The sequence below is a fragment of the Copadichromis virginalis genome, linkage group LG9, assembly GCF_057382275.1.
Source record: "Copadichromis virginalis isolate Kocher_CV1m ecotype Utaka linkage group LG9, C_Virginalis_male_GT1.1, whole genome shotgun sequence".
Classification (NCBI taxonomy): Eukaryota; Metazoa; Chordata; class Actinopteri; order Cichliformes; family Cichlidae; genus Copadichromis; species Copadichromis virginalis.
Genome location: NC_140626.1, coordinates 27820533 through 27844597, shown reverse-complemented (window position 1 = coordinate 27844597; position 24065 = coordinate 27820533). Strand labels below are relative to the sequence as shown.

General features: G+C 42.9%; 1 protein-coding gene across 3 annotated transcripts in view; it reads right to left on the bottom strand.

The window, feature by feature from the left end:
- Nucleotides 1-24065, bottom strand: part of myripb (myosin VIIA and Rab interacting protein b) — a 129066-nt gene that overhangs the window by 88452 nt on the left and 16549 nt on the right. The gene's annotated exons all lie outside the window — the stretch shown is intronic.

Genomic DNA, 24065 nt, shown 5'->3' with positions numbered 1-24065 from the left:
AAAAAGCCCAACTTCCATATAACTTCCATGGTCTGCCCTGTCATCAAAATATGGTCTTCTTTGGTTTCAAAAACATCCAAGGTGATGATGGCCAAAATGCCAAACTTGAGATTATAAAACAGTCACCTGAAGTAGTGGACAATGTCTTGGTGGCTACGTCCATCTTTTACATAAACTCATCAGGTCTTACTACATTATGACTAGGGATGGGTATCGAAACCCGGTTCTTGTTGAGAACTGGTTCCCACTGTTTCAATTCCTTGGAATTGTTTGCCATTTTTGCAAACGATTCCCTTATCGATTCCAGTCGCCCCGAATGAAGTCACCACGTTGCGGAGCGTCATTTACCTGGCAGGAAACACGGCGCCTAAGCGGCTCAAACGCTTTGGTTATACTTTACGAGAACAGATGACAACAGGGCAACTTGCAATACTTGCAAAGTAGATATTTCATTTAAGGGAGGAAACACTACGACTATGCAAAAGCATTTGCTCACAAAACACGTGATAACCTTAAATGAATGTCGTGTTTTTAATTCCGCTCCGGACTCATGAATCTCAACCCAGCAGCAGCGGTAACGTTTGCACGTCCTCTCCCGTTAATGCGGCAGGTAAATAATCAACTAACAGTGCATATTATGTTAGCGCGATCTGCCTTATTACAAAACCTGCCATTACTGTGCATTTAGGTGACCATGATGAGAGAGACAGACAGAGTCTGGCTCAGATGCTGGCAGTTCTCGCTGCAGTCTACCGGTAGCGTCTCCTTTCAGGCCAGGATAGACGAATGTCACCGAGCAGTGACTAAGTTTGTGGTAAAAGGCTTGCACCCATTTGCCACAGCAGATGCCCCCGATTTTCGGTAAGTGAACGTGTTTAATTGTAGGCAGGGACATTACTGGATATTCTTGTGTAATTGCTACAGAATAATTTATGTTATACTTTGTTATTGCTACAGAAGAATATTTATTTTATTATTTTACATTTACAATTTTTTTTCCTGGGGATCCTGTGACACCCCATTGAAGAGCCGTAGGCTGTGGATCTCTTAAGATCTCACTGTTGGGTTTGTAAGGCCATGTTACTCCTAAATTTCTATCTTGTTCAAAGAGAAGATATAAAACAAAGTTCTAAGCTAATCGATATTAGTGTTCTCCTTTTAAAAAAAAAAAAGAAGAATTGAATCGTTAAACAGAATCGAAAATGGAATCGGAATCGTGAAAATCTTATCAATTCCCATCCCTAATTATGACCACTGAAAGGTGACATGAGTAACACTTATTGTCTCTTTATCACGGCACCTGTTAGTAGGTGGGATATGTTAGGGAGAAAGTGAACATTTTGTCCTCGAAGCTGATGGGTTAGAAGCAGGGAAAATGAGCAGGCGTAGGGATTTAAGCAAGTTTGACAAAAAGCTAGATGACTGGATCAGAGCATCTAAAAACTGCTGCTCCTGTAGGTTGTTCCTGGTCTGTAATGTTCATTATCTATCAAAAATGGTCCAAGGAACGAACAGTTGCTGGTGAACCAGCGACAGGGTTAAGGCTGGCTGATGCACGAAGGCTGGCCTGTGCGGTCCAGTCCAACCAACGAGCTACTTATACCGCTGAAAAGGTTACTGCTATTAAGCCATATGATGAAGTCAATATTAATAGACGTTGCATTGGAATATTAGACGTGAAAGCATAGAAAAGATGGTGTTATTGAACACACTGTGGTAATTTGAATTTAAGATGAAACCAGAGAAACATAGCCTGGTTAAGAAATGGATGTACATAATTTGACACCACCCGCTGATTTCTTGAGTCCCGTTTCGAAGCCTACAGACAAACATTGTCGCTGGTGCCATCTTGGTTGTAAAGACATAACTGTACGTTCATTAGTTACCGACTTATGATTGACAGGTCCTTAACCAATGAGCCTGCACTATCTTTTTTTTCATTTAATATGACCCAAACTGAGAAACTGAGCCCAAAAAGGAAAATGTTTACAGAGAATCAGAGATCTCTTTTCCCATAGACTTCAATAGGAGCTGTAATCTGTTAGCAACCACAGCTATCGCCATCTGGTGGCGTTCAGATAGAACGCAGGTTTAAGGCTCTCCTGCATTTGCTTTATTTTTCCAACCTGGAAGCTATGTCCATTTACTGTGTGTCTATGATAACAAAACACATCTGATTAGAGCAATAACAGTGAGCTGGTTTGTCATGATTAAACCCCCTACAGTCCTTTTAAATACGAACTACTGACTCATGACGTTTAAAACAAGAGCAATTACCCAAAACCCCATCTTCTCCTTTCAAAATCCATGCTTATGGACTTTCTAACAATTTATTTTTGAATGTGTAAATCAACTAACGAGGTAACCAAACTCACTCGATTTCTCATACAACATTTAAATACCCCATTGATTATACCAACATGTGCAAGAACAAGCATCTGTGTGTAAGCAGAGTCATATAACTATTTTATTTGCACTCTCGCTATAAGCCTGAGTCTTCTGTTTAGCAAACAGTTTATGCTCCCTGCATGCAGCAGGGTGACAGGGCGATGTGTGCTTGGAACGTGAATCTAAACTAGAAACCAGTGCTGCGTTTTGCCCAAGGAAGAATATGTCTAGTAACAATGTAGAAAATAAAGGTAGAATATTCTCAGTATTCACGGGGAATTAAAGAGCCCCGCAAGAGGAAAACAGGGGAGAAAAGTTGATTTATTGCCTCGTGTAATATTTATCAAGCAGCTGTGCCTGGCAGAATGAAGGTTCTTGTTTAGTCAAGAAGGGAGTATAGAGAGAAAAGAAAAAGAGGAGTGCCTGAAGTATTTGATGCGAACATTATGAGTGAGGGGTACCAGCATTTTTATTATGAGACAAGGCAGAAAAGGCTTATATTAATAACCACCAATACACATTACTTACTGGAGCTTTTAACCTGCGAACTAACATGCACTTATTAGAGGGGTACAGCAAATTCGTCTTTATTTTTGAAGATAGCAGCAAGCTCTTTCAGCAGCAATAATGATGCCTATTTATCAAGTATGTGCTTTGTGAGAACAATGCAGGAAGTAACAGGTACCAAAAGGGATCACTGTTCAGGAGCAAAGTCAGCCAGTATGTTCGCATTACTTCTGGCCCATAAGCAAACACTGTTCAGACCTACAAGCAGGGAGGTGAACTGCACTTATGTGCTGCTGCATTGCAGTGCAGTGACCCAGTCCTCGTGTGTCACGTCTGCACTAACAGCAGAACAGCCAATTTAACTCCATGTACCCACTGAGCACTCTTCTAAATCAGTGTTTAATCACTAGAATGACAAGCTCAGCTAATTATTGCCCTCCCCCTAACTCTTTAACCACTCCACCTCACCCCACATCCTCTGCGCTCCCTTCCCCTGTCAACTCTTTCCACGGTGTGCTGCCTGCTCAAGTAGCCTAGTCAGGCAATGGTCGGCTATTTAAAGCTATATACTGTCAGCTAGAGCTGCGTTATACGAGTGTCCTCTTTTGGCCTGTTAATTATTACGATCATTCCGTACAGCCCGAAGACACAATTTGTTGCCTATTTGCGTTAGTGCGAATCACACAGCCTGTCTTTGCTGGGAGTGCGTGCTGCCAGTGAAAACGTGGTGAGGTCTGAGTGGACGCCTGCTGGAATTTGTCTTTGCACAGAAAATGGACTGAAACGATTTGAAACGTTCGCCTTGGAAGATCATCTTTTCAACAATAAAAAAAAAATAGATAAATAAAAATCAGAGATTCTTCACTGATTTACAAATCTTTTTGATGCCTCCTTTCACAAAGCATGAGGATGCTGCAGATAAGCAACCACGCAAAACCCAGAGTCTATTTGATTTTAGAAATTAACCCCAGAAAACGTCTTGCTTCCATGTTTATACATCTGTTTGCTCGCAGGAAATGAAAGCAGGGATTGGGGGAGACGATATTGACCAAGAGGTGCAGTTTTCACACTCCAAACAGTCATTACAGAGAGATTTATTTTATATTTCAAAGTGACATCTCAGACATACAAGAGAGCGCTTGTTAGGATTAAAATCTGCAATTAAATCTGGAACCAGAGGAGGGCACTAAAAGCAATGAATACAGCTGTTAAATACTCTGTATATGTGATTTACTGCAGTATAAAGAAGGAACAAAAACTAGAGGAAAAAATGCAGAATAAAAAGATTTGATTTAAAACTCGTATCAGCTGTTTTTCCTTCCAACATAAATAAAGCTTTGGCAGAAAATCTAGGTAGTATTCTCTCCCCCCGCCCACCCTTACCCACACTAAAGCTCGACAGACTGACACTGAATTAGACCTGAATATAATTTTGACAGGAGCCCTGTGGGTCACTCAGTCTGGTCTGGAGCCTGTGGTCAGCCACCGGGATGAGGAAAGCGCAGCCATGTGTGTACAGTCTAGCTTGGTCCTGACAAGACGGACAACAGTGCTCCCTATGGGCCCAATGGAGAAGGTCATTTTCCAAGGCTGCTCCCAGACAGGAGCGTTTGGAAACCAGGACTGCATTTTAATGGCTTAGAGGCATGTTACTTTCCTGGTCAGCATAGTTTAACCATAGAAACTTTTTTTTAAATGAGGGGGAAAGGTTGTTGTGGTGGAGAGAAATAGGGCCATTTTTTATTTTTTGCTTTAGAAGCACACTGCCAGCAGTGCAATCTGCAGTCTGAAAGTATTAGCAGAGTGAAATGTTTTTCATTGTTTTGGCTGCACTCCAGCATGCTGGATTTCAAAACAATGGGTTTAAAGTGCTGACATTATGTTTTAAGGGTGTCTGGTGGTGTTCACATCTATATATCGAGGCCAAAATAAGGCGCGCTTTCAGTTTGTACAGCATATACAAAAAGGGCTATCATTTTTTTGCAGTTAATTGGTCAGGGTATGTAAAATAAAGTTGAAAATAATGCTGAAAGTTGGAATCGCACCTACTTGACGAAACAAATACCAGCACACTGTGCTCTGTGTTATTAAAGTTGATTTTTTTGTCTGGAAGATCACAAACCCGTTTTATTTTATTTCCACAATCCAGCTCGTGGTTGCGACTGGCAACTCAATGAGCTGTGGCACTACTCCATCAGCATATTTGGGTTAACATCTGACAGCCTGGCAGCCAGGCAGTGCAGCTGTGCAAAACCATCAATACAGACGACACAGTCATAAAACACAGCCTCCTATAAAACACGGGGAATTGACAGAATTAGTCTGACTCCTGTGCACCAGGGGGAGAAAAAAAATCTCAAAATGAGAAGAGCAGGTGGTGCTGCAACATCGCCGAACCATTATATTTTTACATTTTAGCGGATTAGAAATTTCTCCTCCCCAGTTTGGTTGCTAAACATAGCGGGCAGGATGTAACCCAGGCTTACTATATACTTAATTGCAATTAAAGATGAATGTTGGGTTTCCCGAAATGACAAAGAGAAGTCTGGATATGTGTTCCGCATGTCTCCAGATGTCCTCGAGTCTACCGCTGCTTTCCTTCACCTGACCACAAATCTAATTGCAGATGTACAGCTGGCCAAAATCCAGAGCCTGAACTAATATGTACTGGCAGAGGAGCAGTGCCCCCGCCTTCGCCTCCGCCAGGCTTAATCCACCTACACCATGATGTACTGTACTGACCAAAAAATTAAGTGTTTATGATGGCCGAACATTAAAAGAGGTGAACACAGGAATACTGGACTGGCTTCAGCAGAGAGCGCTCAGCTTGTGGAAACAGAATATATGTCAGAGGAAGGTATTAACAGTCCTGACAAAACCACAAGCATCAAAGGGAGCAAAGGAAAGTGGAAGAAAAGAATATTTAGAGAGAGATGCTCACAGAGAAAGAGTGGAGAAAAAGTTGAACCAGGTGATGAAACCAAAAGCAAGCAGCACGCTTTAGATTTCCTTTGTGTGGAATCATTAGTAAAGCAGGCTGAATGGGCTTCGGTTTTCTAATCAGCTTTCTTTGACTTAGCGAGTGACTGGAGGAAAGCTCCAACGCAACAAGGAGCTTTCCACCTGGACAAGTGGCTCAAATTACGGGACTTTGTTTCTGCATTGCATGCCTTCTCATTGTGGGTTTTTACCTCATGGGATAGGTCTCATTGCTCAGAAGGACATAGCAGATGTATAGTCACAGCCCATCAGCAGCAGTATGCTGACACAAAATATGTTTTACAAAATATCAGAAGACATGTGATGCAGTGCTCTTTAAGCACAGGCCTTCAGTGCATTTAATCATCCAACTATAGATTAAGTCTTCCTTTTGACACTAAAGTGAGCATAAATTCGTGACTCTCCTCCCGAGCCCCGGTACATGCAAATACACACATGCCTATACACACACAAACAAACACACAAACAACTTTGATCAAGAACTCACAACACACATAAATGCAAGGCAGCTGCTATAACAGCCAGCAGCAGCCTCAGCTAATAGGACAGAGCTTGACGCATCTGCATCTCCTGTGTTTCATCAAGGACACATTAAAAAAAACTCCAACTGTTTATCTTCCCTCCTCTTTCTGCCTTACTCTCCATTTCTCACACAGTTGAATCTTATCCAACTGCTCCTCCTCCTGCCCACCTTCACCTAAAAAATAAAACACATATGAGACTCACGTTTCAACTGCAGCTTATGTCCTTTCCAATAGGGACTCAAACAACTCAAACACATGAGGAAGTGAAAAAGGGCAGCTGATTGCGATAGGCTTCAAGAAGGAACCGTATTAAAGTGTGAGGAGTTTTGGCTAGATGAAGCACTGTCAGTTGTAATTGAGTGTTATCATGAATTATAAAGAAATATATATTCTAATCTCTACACGAAACTAAAGAAAATGTAAAAAAACATGGATGGATGACCAACTGTACACAGTCCACTGTATAATATAGCATGCAAGCAGCTAATAAAAAATGCATACTTGTGCTCCGGTCAGGGCACAAGTAATTTGATAAGGACTCGTGAGACAATGGGTTTGCTAAAAGAAATGTAGTCAGTACCAATATCACTAAAATTAAAGAATCAGGGCAGCACTATTGCAGCTGCTGCTTCACTAGTCGCTACCTTCAATGTGCAGTTTTGCTGTGCTCACAACCACCCTTCTTCTTCTCAACCATGTAAGGATAGATTAGAACACTTGTTGCCGTATGCTGCCTCCATCAGCTCCTGATTAATTACAGCTTATGCACATTTTCTGACTACGGCACTGAAAAAAGTTCCAACACATTTTGAGATTTTTGGTTTCAAAAGCTTCTGTTCATGACAATAAAAACTGCTTCAAATTGCACTTTATCGTGATTTGAAAATAGGATAGTAACTCAGCGGTTCAGTTTCTTTGGTAAGAGGATTATGTTTTTAATTTGCCAAAACTCACATATAATAACAGATGCACCTCACTAACCAAGCTAGCTACATAAGCTAGCTGCCAAGCACTAGTATTAGATGATAACACCCCAGCTCTCCCTATAAAACAAACATGGTGAGACAAAAAGAAAAGAAATGACACCCTGAACCCCTGAAATCCCACAGTTGAGGCTTCAAAACGCTAGTCAACAAACCACTGTTTGTTGTCATTGAGACTTATAGCCATCTCTGATATGCAGTCTATGTTTAAATCAACAAAGCAAACTGTCCTGGAACCAGTTTGTATTATACTGTAAAACCCTCCAAGGTTCCCCATAAACTGATTCAACTTTCTAACTATGAAAGTTTAACTCTGAAACAGCTATTATTCTGCACATAGATCACAGAAGGTAACATGGGTTGAGGGTGAAATGTGGTACAATAAGCACTTAAATGCATCTAAGCAATCCACCAGTGGTAAACATTTTAAAAAATGAGGACCTGCGTTTGAGTGTTTCACTTACTAATAATGAAAGCAGCCGCTTTATCAGACCATGCAACTCCTGCAGTGATTAAACAGAGAAGGGAGAGCCAACTGCTGCGCCAGCTGTGACTCATAATCTCCCGAAACCAGTCACTCAACCAATGACGGCTTCAAGAGAAACACAAGCCACTTGGAAGAAATAGCCACGGGTGGTGGAGTGGCACCCCCAAATGAAAACAAAAGGGTGAGGGAGTCTTATTTAATTTATTTCAATTTGGTGAGCATGTGCAGAAAAAGCACAGGTATATGGAAAACAGTGGCATGCAGGTACAGGTACAAGTGAAGATTGAAGTAGACTGGAAAAAAACATCAACCTTGCATTTTAAATTTGTCCTCATTAGCAAGACAAATTGACTGACAGGTGTCTTTTAAGCCAGAGAGGTCGGCGTCTGCTCCTCTCACCTCAGACCACAGTAAAGTTTAAGTGCGGTGATGCAGATTCTTTGGAGGAGCTTATACTGTCATTACTGGGTTGTTTTGATTACAAGTCAGAGAGATGTCTTCATGTATGTCTAGCCAATCAAAGTGAAAATATATGTTGTTTACTGGATGTCAACAATGGATTTCTGATTTACAGAATGTCACCGAATGCACCATATGCCTTTATGTAGAAAGAAATTTACTTTAAATCTACATTTCTGCATATTTGAGATGACATTTTGAGAACTCTAAGGAATTTTATTTTGATTAGAGGGCGAGATGGTGGTTGGTGAAGTTTCTAACAATAACACTGAAGACATCTTTAATTTGGATAAACTGGAGGTAGCAATGATTTGGTAAAGACCGTCTCTGTATTTACTCTGATTGTGGCTGAAGGTCATGAGGAGTGTAGGAAGACTTGTTTAGTTTTCACAGAGTCTGGTTCCACAGGACTCATTTACACCGCGCATACACAAACACACAAATACCAAGAGACTAATTACATTTTCTGAGTTCTGTCAAATTATCAAACATCACAGTTTGTGAAACCAGAGTTTGACGAGTGCAAGAATTTCATAAAAGAGGAGGCAGACATCTCGTAAGAGGAGAGGTGGAGGAGTCTACTTTTATGTCAACACCAGCTGGTACACCGACACAAGAGTCATCGACATGCGCTGTTCACCAGATATAAAGTATCTAATGTTGAACTGCAGACCTTTTAACTTTAAGGAGTTTACCCTAAACAATATAACTTCCCCACCAGGCAAAAAGAACATACTACACCAGATCTACACAAACTTTTCAGGTGCCTACAAAGCTGCCCCAATGCACATTTCAACTTTCTTACCAATCTGAAAGTCTCATGCCTTTTACCCCAGTATCTGCAGACACAAGCCATCTATGAAAACAGTTCAGGTATTCGCTAAGGGAATCATCTCAGCACTGCAGGACTGCTTCAATGTCGCAGAATAGAGTAAATGTGCTGAGGGTGCAGATCTGGAGGAAAATACTTCAGCAGACCTCTCTTATACAAACCTTTGTGCTGTGAATGTCACTACAACAAAGACATTAGAATTGTTTCATAATCAGAAAAAAATGGCTCAATAGTGAAGTTGAAGCTCAACTTAAAGCACAGGGCTCTGCTTTTAAGGTAACCTGTGAAGAAAATCGATGGAGATTTTCTATCACTCAGTTCTGGCAAGTGCAGAGCACTTTGCTGTGGTCTGCTGGGAAAGCAGCATCGGTGCTGGTGACACCAACAGACTGAATAAACTGATTAGTAAGGCTGGCTCTGTGATGGCTGTAAGCTGGACACTTTCAAAGCTGTGGTGGAGAACAAACTGTTACCCATCATGGATAATCCTGACCACGCTCTGCACCACTTACTGGAAAGGCAGCAAAGCACAGTCTCTAACAGAGAATAATGCAATATATCTAACTGGCAACAGGTCATGTGACAGGATTTTACTGTAATTTAACAGTGTCAGAGTGGACCACTTCTACTATTTCTGTCAGGTGATTAAATCGAATTCTTCTAATTCAAAACAGTACAAGTAATCGAAAATGAGCAATAATAAAAACATAAATAACCATTCTCAGACAAATAAAAGAAGAAATTAAAGTGGCAAAGATCAGAATCAGTATCTTTACAGAAAAGCAGCTCCAAGTTTATAGTGTTTTAAGAGCCGATTTAAGTTTAGTTCATAATCTTTACGAGGGTGAGAAAAGAGCACAGAATCAAGTAGCCCGGCTTTAATTAAGCATGTTTTATGTGACTTCTTTAAAACTGGGTTTTATGGAAAGGTAATTATATATCAGCTACAAAGGGAATCACCTCAGCTTGTGGGTGCAGAGGGACGGGGTGGTGGATTTTAAATACAGTGTAAATACTGTATACACACACACACACACACACACACACACACACACATGCTGCCATGACGATACTGAGTGAAACAAAGAAATTATACACTTTTCCACTTTGCGAGCAATAAGTGTCAGAGAAAAACAGATGGAAACAGAAAAGGAAATTTTAAAAAAGACAAATAAGAGAAGATTCAAAGAGTGTCTCATATGAAATACAGAAACAGTCCCGAGGGAGATATCAATTCGGTTCTGTCCATTTCCTCAAACTGAGAGCTAAGCTCCAACTGAAAAACAAAAACAAACATACACTGGAACCAGTGGAGGAGAAAATGAGAATCAATGGCCATCTCAAATAAACCCAAGAAATCTTTAAAACAAGACTCGAGCCTGCAAATTGAAGCTGCAGCACACTTACATGCAATACATTTCAAATATAGGAGGAAGATCATATTCTTTATTGTTCCTCTTCTTCATTACTTCCTGTTTTCCTTTAAGCTGTGCAGCATGTGTCTCTTATGTTTGGATGTGGGATTCTCTAGTGCGGGGATGTCAAACTTATCTTACGTCACGGGCCAAGTATAGCCCACCCACATTCAAGTGAAACTCCCCTTTCTATCACAGTAAAGTTTCACTTCACATTTAATCCTACAAATATCTTTATATAAGAAAAAGAAGTGCAATTATAAGATTTTGTTGTTTTTCTACACGATAGAAAAAATGCTGGTGCAGTAAATGAAAGAAATCTGCCATACCACACATTTACATATCGAGGTAATACCTAAAGAAATCCATTGCTGGAACCTACCATCTTGCACTGCTGGTGCAAAGTCGGGATCATATGCTGGCCAGAGCATTTTTACCATATCCTGTAATTTTTCACAGTCTCTCCACATTTTAAGGGGGAGATCTACCCACTGACCAGGTGCCTTTGTTTCCTTATCAATACAGCCACATACACCATTTGTAATGGTTTAACTGCTGTAGAAAGTTCAATGTTGTTCCGCCTGGTTTCATAAAGTCGATCGCACCAACATACAAGTGGCTGTAATTGTGCAGATGAGTAATAATCAATTAAATAAAGGAAGGGCCCTACCCCCGTCCCCCTCAGGCAGCTGAAAGGTAGAGAATTTCACCTTTGGTTTCTTATTATTCCAAATGAATCATGAGATGTTTTTATCCCAGTCTCAACATTGTTCTTTGGGTATTTCTGTAGGTGATGTTGAGAAAAGATATAATAATTTGGGGAGAATGTTCATTTAAACTGATCTGATTCAGCTGCCAAAGTCCAGAGGGAGCAAGCTCCACCTTGCCATAGGTTTCCAAAAATCCCATCACAACAGGTTAACTTGAGTCTGGGTCAGGTAGTGTGACCAAAACATCATCTGCATATAAACTGACCTTTTAATCATTTACTACAATATAAATACAGTTTAGTGTACCTTCCTGGCGTACTGGTTGGGCTAGTTGTTTAATAAATAACTTAAAAAGATTTGGGCTGAGTGGACAGCCTTGCCAACAGCACATCCCTGGTATAAGGTGAAGGAACTGAACTTTGTTCAATAATATGTAGTGTTCTTTTTTATCGTAGTGGGCTTGTCCATTTTTATATAAAGCCATGATCCAGGAAGTTATTATACTGTCCATTCTTTTTGCTACAATGGAGGTGTATAATTTATAATCTACGTTCAGGACACTGATGGGTCTATATGATTTACATTCAAGTCTATTCTTCCCTTCTTTTGGTATAACTGATACAAAAGCTTCCTTCCAGGACTGGGATGGTGGGTGGGGGCAGTTCCTCCTAACAAAATATAATTAAAACAATTTTCTAAAATAAACAGTAATGTTTCCCCTTAGATTTGTACCATTCCGGTGGCAGCCCGTCTACGTCATGAGACTTATTGGCGTTCAGTCTAGAAATGGCCTTACCTATACTTATGAAATACCCTACTGAGTGAGGGCAGGTCTAAAGAGTTTAAAAAGTCAACAATTGTGTGTTTGGTGGCCTGTGCTTTGGGGGAGTAAAGGGATCTATAAGACTTTTAAAAAGCTATTTGGATACCATCCAGGTTATTAACATATTATATACATATTATAACAAAAAATTTTTTAAACAAATCAGAGACGTTTAAGCAGAAGGTCCACGTTACTTTGAGAAGGATTCTCCTTAGGTTTTTTTCCTCAGTGGGTTCTCTGTGTGTTAGAAGTATTATTTGTCAGTATGTCTGCATAGACCTCCTCGTGTCCCTGCTCTGTCTTGTGTGTTTTCTTCCCTATAATACTTTTTAGATGAAAAGGGTGAAGAGGATGTCATACTGGATGGGAGTTGTCAGATTTTGTCAGAGTTGTACCCAAGGTGGCCCTGCGGCCTTCAATTTTTCCCATCAGCTTTTGTTTTTTTTGTTTTTTTTTTAAAACACCTCCTGAAAGCCTCATTAAAGCACACAGCATTTATTAAGTCTACAGCTACAATGGCATGCTATTTTGATTATCAATCTGCTCATTAATTTGAGAATTTTGAGTTATGAAACACATTAAGTTCCTCAGAGGCTAAGATGACCACATCAAAGATTCAGTGTTAAATGACATTTAAATGCTTACTCTGAATGATGGCACAAAAAAGAAAAGAAAAAAACACCTCAAAAGAAAAATAAGACAACCAGAACAGAGACAGAAGATCACCTGCATACAGAGGAGTTTCAAGTACGCAAGACTGCTTCAAAAGGAAAAGAGGATTCAGTTTCTGTTGTTTTGCACCTTGTATAAAACACACTGTCTGTCTCCCTCTTCACCTCATGGACCGGGTGCTTTTCATTATGCTAACTTATGCTTCCTTGTGTCATTTTGCATTCCGAGACCATGAAATCCTTCCCAACATGAAGGATCTTTAAATGCACCATGAAGAAAAAAAAAGAGAGAGAGTGAGAGTGCAGTGATGCAGAAATGTTACACCTCCACAAGTGGCACACAGTTTGACATGTGTGGTGAACACAAATGTGCTACCACATTTTGGTAAATTTTATTATTTTTAAGAAAAACATATGTCAGCAATTAAGACAATTATTATTTTACATTCATTACGTGTAGTCCATAACAATTGAGGAGAGTAAAAGTGAGAAATAATAAGCGGAACTGTTGACACTGTAGTCGTTCGCCCGCGGTTGCCTAGAGCGGACCAACTTCCTGTCCTCTCAGATGCAATTTGGGAAAAGACACGAGTGCTCCTGTGATTCTTTCTCTGAGACTCTACCTTTATTTTTACAGTCGTCGAGGGCAGATCCAGTGATACCAGAACCACGACACAATCGTGACAAGGCCGTTACTCCAGCCAAGCCAGCGAGTAGGTGTCCAGGTAGTGAGGTGAAAAGGGGACCTTTGCCTCGACGTGGAACCGTACTGCAGTGAGGGGAGTGTGACGCATCCTAGTCACTATCGAGCTGAAGGATAATCAGAAATACATACAACATGTCGACCGAGAGAAAGGAACTCGCCTGGAATATCAGGAGACGCTTGTTTTCACTCCAAGGTCAAGACCTCTTCGAACTCGCTAAGAGCCTCGCATCAGAAAACAAAGACACTACACAGCTCAGTCAGGAGGATAAAGAAGGTTGTATGGACTATATCACCTCCTACATGCAGTCAAATACACTATTGCAACTTGAAGATGAGGGCATGAGTCATTTGTTGACGCTGAATGATTTGATTAATCTAGTCATCCAAGGAAGTAATCCTGCCGTGCAAACAGCTGGTGAGAATGAAGTACATGCCATGCCCAGTCCACAACCATCCAATACCGTGCTAGACCCACAACCGCCGGAAGATCCACCAGATATATCACCAAACCCCTATGCAAATGCAGAAATACAACAGTTAGAGGAGTTGAGGAAAGCGTATGAGACACTGGGTGAGAGGCTAAGACTATGTGGAACTGTAAGGGCCCAGTCACCTGCTTTAGCACGCCAGCAGAGCAATTTGCAACCACAACCAATCATACAGATTAGCCCTAAGCAGCCAGTCACTGTAAGAGACTTTTCGTACTTGCCACGCAGAGAATTCAAAGTGTTTGGAGGACAGATTGGAGACAACAGTTCCGAAATCAGCTACAACAGTCTCACCAAGCAGATTAATGAAGGAGTTAAAGAAGGATTTGTGGAGGCTGAAATTGTTCGAGGTGTGTTGAGAATTGTGAAGCCTGGCACTTTCCGGGACATGTTAATGCTCAAAGATGACCTGTCTCTCCACGAACTTCAGGGCTTTCTGAGGTCTCATCTCGGAGAAAAAGCGACAACTGAAATGCTCCAGGAGTTAATGTGTGCTAGACAAAGTGAACAAGAGACGCCCCAGCAGTTTCTGTATCGCATGATTGGACTTAAACAGAAGCTTATTTTTCAGTCGAAGCAGGCCAACACTGAGATCTCCTATGACCCAAGAACCGTCCAGGAAGTTTTCCTCCACACAATCTATCAAGGCCTGGGGGCTAAGTACGCAGACTTGCGACAAAGACTAAGACCTCTCACCTCAAACAACAATGTCACTGACGAAGAGATTCTTAGTGAGGTCACAAAGATTATCAGTGATGAAAATGAACACCAGCGAAGGTTAGGCCAAGTCGCCCGCCAAAAGAGTGCACAAGCCCAAAGTGCTGGGGTCGAAGCAAACGACAAGATAGCCAAAGAGCAATCCTCACCAACAATCAAACAACTTGCCGCCCAAGTAGAGACTCTAACTAACATGGTCGCCAGCCTAATTAAACAACACGAGGCAAAGCCTTTCCAGCTGTCCCCACAACCACCTCCCAACCCGCTTTTCCAAACCCCAGCCAACCCCAACAGACCTCCTCAAAAGAAAGCGTTCCTTTGTCCAAAGTGTACTGAACAGAACTTGCAGGACTGTAGTCATTGCTTTGTATGCTGCGAGTCAGGACACCGAGCGGTGGGATGTTTAAAGTGGACCAAAACTCAGGGAAACTGGAATCGGTCTCTGTCGAGGGACAGCCAGAGGCCGGCGCAGAGTCACAGTCCCAGCCAGTAAGGTCTTCCTCTGCACAGCTTACTACTGAGTGTGCAAGACGTCGCAGTAAGCTAAAAAGAAGGCAGCCAAAGCGAGACCAGAGAAAGCAACAGGTAACCTCTTGCCAAAGTTTAACACCAAACAGCTGTAAAGTCCCCCTAGTTGGAAAGAAAAGCCTCCTCAAGTGTTTGATTGGTGGCTATCCAGTGACAGTGTTATTTGATTCTGGCTCACAAGTGAGTTTAGTGGATAGACAGTGGGTTCAGCGGTTTATTCCTAACTATCAGGTGAGACCCCTCCAAGAGCTGTTAAATGATGGACTTGAAGTTTATACGGTTAACGGACAAGCAGTTCCTTATGATGGGTGGGTTGAACTTACAGTCACTCTTGCTGGTCACGAAGATCCCAATCTTACTGTGCAAGCCCCTTTCCTTGTCAGTAAGCTGTCACTCCCTCAGCCCCTCCTGGGAGCGAACGTGCTTGGCGCCATTATCCAAACACAAGAGTCAGACTGAGAGGCCAGTGCTTTATTATATAGTCTCCTACGCAAAGCTTTTGGTACAGACGAAGAGCAAGTGATGGCTATGGTAAACTTCATACAAGTACCACAAAGAGCAGAATGTGACCCAGCCACAGTGAGAATTGGGAAGAGCAATGTGACCATTCCTGCTGGAAAAGCAGTCCAAGTGTGGTGCAGAGTACCCCAAAGTTTTGACATTTGTGACCCCCTGGTGCTGTACGAACCCGACGAGAACACTGCCTTGAGACACCTGAGTGTTGGGGAAGGGCTCCTTGAGATCAACAACCCTCAAAGGCCATTTGTTAAGGTCCCCATCTCTAACCACTCCAAACACGAAATAATTCTACCGAAGAGAACAGCCCTGGGTACTATTCAACATGTCGCTAAAGTTATTGAGGCAGACCGACCCACAAACACATCAGAGCTGACTCAACCCACACAGAGCCCCATCACCATAGCTGAGGTGAGCGCAGCCACTCCTGTTTCTGAACTGTCCACTGAGTCATGGCTACCCCCAGTTGATCTTAGCCACCTGAGTCCGGACCAACAGAAGTCAGTTGAAAAGGTGTCCCAGGCTTCTACCTTTCTACCTTTAAAACCCACCACCAGCCAAATGGCTGGTAGGCTTTTAGCTAGGCTTTAGCTTCAGCCAAGTGGAAGCTAAATTGGCTAGTCATTCATATGTAAATTAGGTTGTTAGCTGGGAATTCTGGAGGGAGGGGAGTGGGAAGTTCACAGCTTTTAGCAGCTCCCCCACCCCCTCATCCACACACCCCCACTCCCCTCCCTCCAGAATTCCCAGCTAACAACCTAATATACATATGAATGACTAGCCAATTTAGCTTCCACTTGGCTGAAGCTAAAGCTTAGCTAAAAGCCATTTGGCTGCTCTCCGGGTTTTAAAGGTAGAAAAAGCCAAATGGCAGTCCGTGGTGATGTAAGTGTAAGGGAAGAGTGTGAGGCGTTCTCTCGTAGCAGCACAGACATAGGCTGTATCCCTTCACTACAAATGGAAATCAGGCTCAAAGATGATACACCAGTCCAGAGGGCCTATGCTTCTATCCCTAAACCCCTTTACAGGGAAGTGAAGGAGTATATTCAAGAGCTGATTGTCAAGGGATGGGTAGTGAAGTCACAGTCGCCGTATGCTGCTCCAGTCATTTGCATAAGGAAGAAGGATGGGTCTTTACGTTTGTGCATCGATTATCGTCTCTTAAACAACAAGACTGTGCCAGACAGACACCCACTCCCCCGGATCCAGGATCTCACAGACTCGCTAGGTGGTTACAGCTGGTTCTCGATCCTGGATCAGGGTAAAGCTTATCATCAAGGTTTCATCGCAGAAGGCTCAAGGTACCTGACGGCAATCACTACCCCGTGGGGCCTCTATGAATGGGTGAGGATACCCTTTGGACTGTCTAATGCCCCAGCAGCCTTCCAACGGAGCATGGAAGAAATGCTTGACACCCTCAGAGACGAGTGCTGTATCCCTTACCTTGACGACGTGCTTTGTTTTTCCAAGTCGTTTGACGAACATGTCCAAGTGCTACAGAAAGTCCTCCAAGCCCTACAACGGCATGGTGTAAAGCTAAAACCCGAGAAGTGTGAGCTGTTCCGTAAAGAGGTTCGCTATGTCGGCCGATTGGTATCTGCAGATGGAGTAAAGGTGGACCCCAAAGATACCGAGGCAGTACAGGCACTCAAACACAAAAGGCCACAGACCGTCGGAGAAGTCAGGCAGCTTTTGGGATTCCTAAGCTACTATCGGACGTATGTGCAGGACTTCTCCCGCATAGCCAAACCGTTGTATGACTTGCTCCAAGTCCCGTCCAACACACTGCCACCAAAGCCAACTAGAGGCAGAGCAAAACACACTCAGCAGCCTTCTCGAGCCCTGATACAGTGGAACAAAGAACACCAAGAGATCCTTGAGCGGTTGATCGACATGCTCACTCAGCCACCAGTGTTAGCGTACCCTGATTTCACCCGCCCTTTTATATTGCACACGGACGCATCCCAGAGGGGCCTTGGTGCCGTCCTATATCAGAACCAACAAGGCAAGATGAGAGTGATTGGGTATGGGTCTCGCACGCTCACACCTGCTGAACAAAACTACCACTTGCACAGCGGAAAACTAGAGTTTCTCGCCCTCAAGTGGGCAGTTTATGACAAGTTTAAGGATTACCTCTACTATGCTCCACATTTCACCATTTTTACAGATAACAATCCCTTGACATATGTCCTCAGCACAGCAAAACTCAACGCAGTTGGACACCGTTGGGTCGGACAATTGGCAGATTTCCACTTCGACATCAAATACCGGCCGGGAAAAGTAAACATTGATGCAGATGTGCTGTCACGTTGCCCACTTGACATTGAGAGGTTCATGGGAGAGTGCTCAGAGGAACTGTCGGAGGAAGCCGTATGTGCGGTTTGGGAAGGGAGCAGAAGAGCGAAGCAAGGAGATGTAGCATGGATTGCAGCCCTTAACCTCACTGCACCAAACCTACCCATCAAAGAACCCCTACAGTCAATCAGTCATGACCAACTTGTACAATCGCAGAGAGCAGATCCAGCAATCAGAAAAGTCATTGACATGGTAGAGAAGGACATAAGACCAACAGAAGATGACAAGGCTGACACTAACACAAAGAGACTGTTGAGAGAGTGGAGTCGGCTGCACATGGAGAATGACCTTCTCTATAGAAAGACTACAGGACGCAAGCAGCTGGTCCTACCTACTCTCTACAGACAGGTAGCTCTCACACACCTCCACAACAACATGGGCCATGTCGGCGTGGAGAAAGCCTTGAACCTGGCTCGAGAGCGGTTCTATTGGCCTTTCATGAAGAGAGAAATTGAAGAGTACGTCACAAGGAAGTGTCAGTGCATCAAGCAGAAGAAGCCAACGACACACGAGAGAGCACCCATGGGTAGCATAACATCCAGCTCCCCTCTTGAGCTTGTTTGCATTGACTTCCTGCACTTAGAGTCTTGTAAAGGTGGGTTTGAATATATACTGGTTGTTGTAGACCATTTTACCAGGTTCGCACAAGCGTATCCCACCAAGAATAAGGCCGCAAAGACCGCGGCAGACCGCCTCTTCAATGACTACATTCCCAAATTTGGCTACCCCTCCAAGCTCCACCACGACCAGGGTCGCGAGTTCGAGAATAAGTTATTCAAGTCCCTAAGAGAACTCGCAGGCGTTGGTCACTCAAGGACATCCCCCTACCATCCCCAATGCAACCCTACTGAAAGACTGAATCGCACCCTGTTACAGATGCTGCGTACACTGGGAGAAAAGGAGAAACAAAATTGGAAGGAACATCTACCCCATGTTATCCATGCTTACAATTGTACCAAGCATGAATCGACTGGCTTCTCTCCGTACTACCTCTTGTATGGTCGACACCCTCGTCTTCCAGTAGACCTTCTCTTTGGTCTCATGGCAGAAAACAACACTGAGACACCACATGGGTATGCAGAAAGATGGAAAGGGAAGATGACAGAAGCATACCGCATTGCAAATGCAAACAGTCAACAGTCAAGTTCCAAAGGCAAAGCAAACTATGACAAAAGATGCAAAGGAGTAATGCTACAGGCAGGAGACAGAGTACTGGTACGAAACCTGAGTGAAAGGGGGGGCCCTGGCAAACTGAGACCCTACTGGGAGCAAACGGTCTACATTGTGAGGGAGCAAGTGGGCGACAACCCCGTCTACAAAGTGAGTCCAGAGGCGGGAGGCTGTCCTGTTCGCACCTTGCACAGGAACTTGTTGTTACAAGTAAATGACTTGCCAGTGGACATTATCCAAAGTCAGGCTACAAGACCACACAAGAGAAACAAGAAGTCCACCGGAAGACCAATGACACCAGAGCCGAACCCTGACACAACTGACTCGGAAGAGGGTGAGCCATTGTACTGGCTTGGTGTACCCAGATACCCTCGAGGGGGCCATTCTCCAGTCACACCAGTTCCAAGTGGAGCGCAACGGAGCTCCGGTCCAAGTGAACTAGGACAAGTCTTAAGGGCTCGTGTCCAACCTAGAAAAAAAAGTGCCATGGTTCCGGAAGAGGATCTAATTGTGTTAAGAGACCCAGACCTACCTCAACTAAGTGACAATCAGGAGATGCCTCAGGTTCAAGAAGAAGTTGACGTCACTGAGTCCAGTCCTGATCCAGTAGAGGTTCCTGACCCAGAGCCGGAACCCAGGGTGGAGCCAGGGGATGACATCCATCCAGAGCCACCTAGGCAGTCCAGCAGGCAGAGACATCCCACCACATTCTTCACCTACCCATCCTTGGGTCAACCAGCCTATCAGGCTCATCCTGCGGTGAACACCATCAACGTCCAGCCTTCGCCATATCCTTCCCTCTACTACCCTCTTCTCTACTCCCAACCCCCCTACCCCTCTCCCCTCACCCTTAGCCCTTACTTACCTGTTTCATATGTTGTTCCTTGCTATTGAATCGAACAGAAATCTCAGGAAGAAGAATGCCTGAAGTCTAAGGACACCTGGGCAAGAGGAATATTCCAGGGACTTCGGTAAATAATAATAATAATAATGGATTGGATTTATATAGCGCTTTTCAAGGCACCCAAAGCGCTTTACAATGCCACTATTCATTCACTCTCACATTCACACACTGGTGGAGGCAAGCTACGGTTGTAGCCACAGCTGCCCTGGGGCAGACTGACAGAAGCGAGGCTGCCATATCGCGCCATCGGCCCCTCTGGCCAACACCAGTAGGCAAGTAGGGTAAAGTGTCTTGCCCAAGGACACAACGACCAGGACAGAGAGCCCAGGGATCGAACCGGCGACCTTCCGGTTACAGATGCGATTCCCAACCCCTTGAGCCACGGTCGCCCCGTAAAGAGACTTTGTTAGTTTAAAGGGTTTTTTTATAATTCAAGTTAAGTGTCAGGAGCCACTTTTGCTGTTGGGGAGCGTGTGGTGAACACAAATGTGCTACCACATTTTGGTAAATTTTATTATTTTTAAGAAAAACATATGTCAGCAATTAAGACAATTATTATTTTACATTCATTACGTGTAGTCCATAACAATTGAGGAGAGTAAAAGTGAGAAATAATAAGCGGAACTGTTGACACTGTAGTCGTTCGCCCGCGGTTGCCTAGAGCGGACCAACTTCCTGTCCTCTCAGATGCAATTCGGGAAAAGACACGAGTGCTCCTGTGATTCTTTCTCTGAGACTCTACCTTTATTTTTACAGGTCAGTATCGTCTTAAAAATACAGTGTATGAGGGTTTTGTGCCTTGTTTTACTTCGGTGTTTACTGAGAGTTATGTTGACACCGCCGATGTAACCTTAAGTGGGGTTTAGTTGAAAAGTACTGAAGCGCGGCACCGCAGCGGTGGTAAAGCCGAGCCGCGCAGCCCCAGGTCTCGCAAGAGTTACCGCGAGTTATCGCGAGAGTTACCGCGAGAGTTCGCCAGCCCGCGGGATGTATTTAAACTTGGTAAACTCCATTTAACAAGCAAATATGTGTGTGTGGTGCTCCAATTTAACTGTAAAGGCCCTGACATCAGATTATTCGAGATTAAAATATCTTATATATACTTTATGGTTCAAGTGATGTGGAAATGTTAAGAATAAGCTAAGAATGAATGTACATTTATGTTGTTACATTGCAAAGTAATACATTCAGGTGTGTTTTGTCTAATCTAGTAAGATTTATGCACTTATATCAGATTTGTGGATAAGCTATTTTGAGTTTGCCCTATATGTGAGAAAGAGCAATAAGACGTTTAAGGCATTATATGCTATCTGCACTGCTGATTTAAATGAGTGAAGGAATAGTGTGGTTAACAGTGTAGACTGGAGAAATGTAATGACCATAGATGCATATATTTGCCAAATGCCTTTTATTTACCTTTTACAGTTATTGAGCATATCTGACAAGTGAAAGCACTGGATGTAAATTATATTTGTTGATCTGAAATAAGAGATGCAATTCGGGAAAAGACACGAGTGCTCCTGTGATTCTTTCTCTGAGACTCTACCTTTATTTTTACAGATTTGTATTCTTTTTGTTATTGTGGTCTTCACATCTGGGACCCGTAACACATGCATAAGGCTGATGCTGTTTAAGCATGCATTTTTTCCATTTGGCAGTTTCAGCTGCTCTGTCCTTGCACCATCCTCACAAGAAAAAGATGTAATCCCACAAAGGACTTCTCGCTTTCTTAAATCCTTACCTCCCAAAAAAAGATCCATTTTCTCTGAAGATGTGGTAACTAACTGGGTATTTGCTGCTTAGTAACCCTGCAAACAGCACAAACCACTGAGTAGACCTGTGATAGAAGATAAATGAGTCTGGTGTCTCTTAGCCTTGGTGTAAAGAAGAGTTGGACTGGGGTGATAACAGATTGTGAATTATTCAGCCCATCTAAAACACATAAAGGACCTTGCTAAGTATCTACTGAGGTAGCAAAACATCCACAGATAGCTGCATAGAGGATATACTACTGAATGGAAAATGGGACTGAATCAGACACTGACACTGAATAGATGAGCCAATCTCAAAAAGGGAGAGATAGGAACCAAGAAGCGAGATAAGACCATCATTCTGTTGGAACAAACTATTTTGCTCTGACTCAAAACAGCACTTGACATTTTGCCAGCAGCAGAAGCAATCATAGCAGACCGCAGGAGAAATATTCAAGTTATTGCTCTGAATCAGTCTTAGTCTTCTTGCAGATAACCCGCGAGTTTATCTTGGTGGGAAAATGAGCAGGTTTATCCAGAGAAAGACAAAGATAAGCAGTGGTCCGTTCACCTCCATTTGAACCTTGGCTAGCTGAAGCTCAGACACCACATGCTGGCGCTCTCTCTCTCAGACACACACACACGCCAGGTTACTTGCAGGCAAGGTGACACCTATCTACTCAGTCAGCCGGAAACGCTAAAGGGGCGTAAGAGCTATGAAAGGAAATGTGCCACAAGTAGCTAGGATGGATTTGTTTTTCACCATCTCATCAGCCAATCCTGTTGGCTCAGCAGCTCCAAGGGGATGAACAGCGGCTGATTTGTCACACTCGGGGGAAATCAGAACCTACCTCCAAAAAGACGCCGTAAACTGGCATCTGTTAGAGATGCTTGTTCTCCAGGGACTCGGCTGATGCACAGCAAATTTCATTAGACATTTCAGTTTTCTAATTTTCTGATTTCTAGTGTGTTTTATTTTTAAGTTAACAGATCATAGACATGATTGGTTACCATGGTGCAACTAAATGATGCAGATTAAACAAACACAGTATTGTGCAGCCCCATTTCTAACACTTAAAAAAGACCTGCAATCCATCCAAAAATTACAACCAGTAAAGGAAAAAATTAAACAAGCACCAACTGATTAAATGTTGTAAATAAAAACATTGGTGAAGTTGCAGGTAAGATGCTATTTTCTATAAGAGCATAAGATGAGCCATATATCAGAAAAATGTGTCTGTACACAGAGAGCAAGACAGTGTATGCATAAGCACGCCCATGTATAATTGCTGTGGTCAGGGGGCTTATATTTCCTTCTGCTAATTAAGTTCAATTATATTAATGTCGTGTACTTAGAGCCATATTAAAATCTAATTAGAAATTAGAGTCTGTGGCACCTGTACAGCCCCTGAACACAGGTAAGCAAATTAAGTAGGTACTGATCTGAAGTCAGCACGCAGACTGTGCCATTCAAACAATGGGAAGCTTGCTTTGCTATTTGAGATATGAGTCAATGGCATTTTATTTATTTATTTATATATGATTAAAAGACAGAACACTCTGACCTGTCACACAGAAGTGGGTGGCATTATTAAAACAGTTACCGCACAACAGTGAGGTCACAGCAATTAGCAGCTCTGATCAACTAAAGAAACATTAAATGCTATAGTGCTCCTGATGTAGCCAGGGTGAAAAATCTATGCAGAAAACATATTCAGGTGCTTTTCTTTTCTGAAGTCTAAAACAAAGTTAAAAGAAATAAATTACAATAACCAGAGCAGTGTAATGTCACCCTGGCAGATCGTGAAATGTGAAATAATCACAAAATGATGCTGATGTAACACCGGCCAATGTGGCTTCAGAAAAAAAACATGGGGTCAGAAGGATTTGTCCTTCCTGCTTGCTGCACACAAACACATAAAGTACAACACGCTGCTGACGAGACCAGCACACACACACACACACACACACACACACACACACACACACACACACACACACACACACACACACACAAAGCACTTTCACATCAAAAACAATCCACATCAATGTGAGTCAGACAAATAACCCACACCAGTAACACAACACAGCTAATACCCACCAAAGAGGAACCGCAGCCAAGAAAACACAA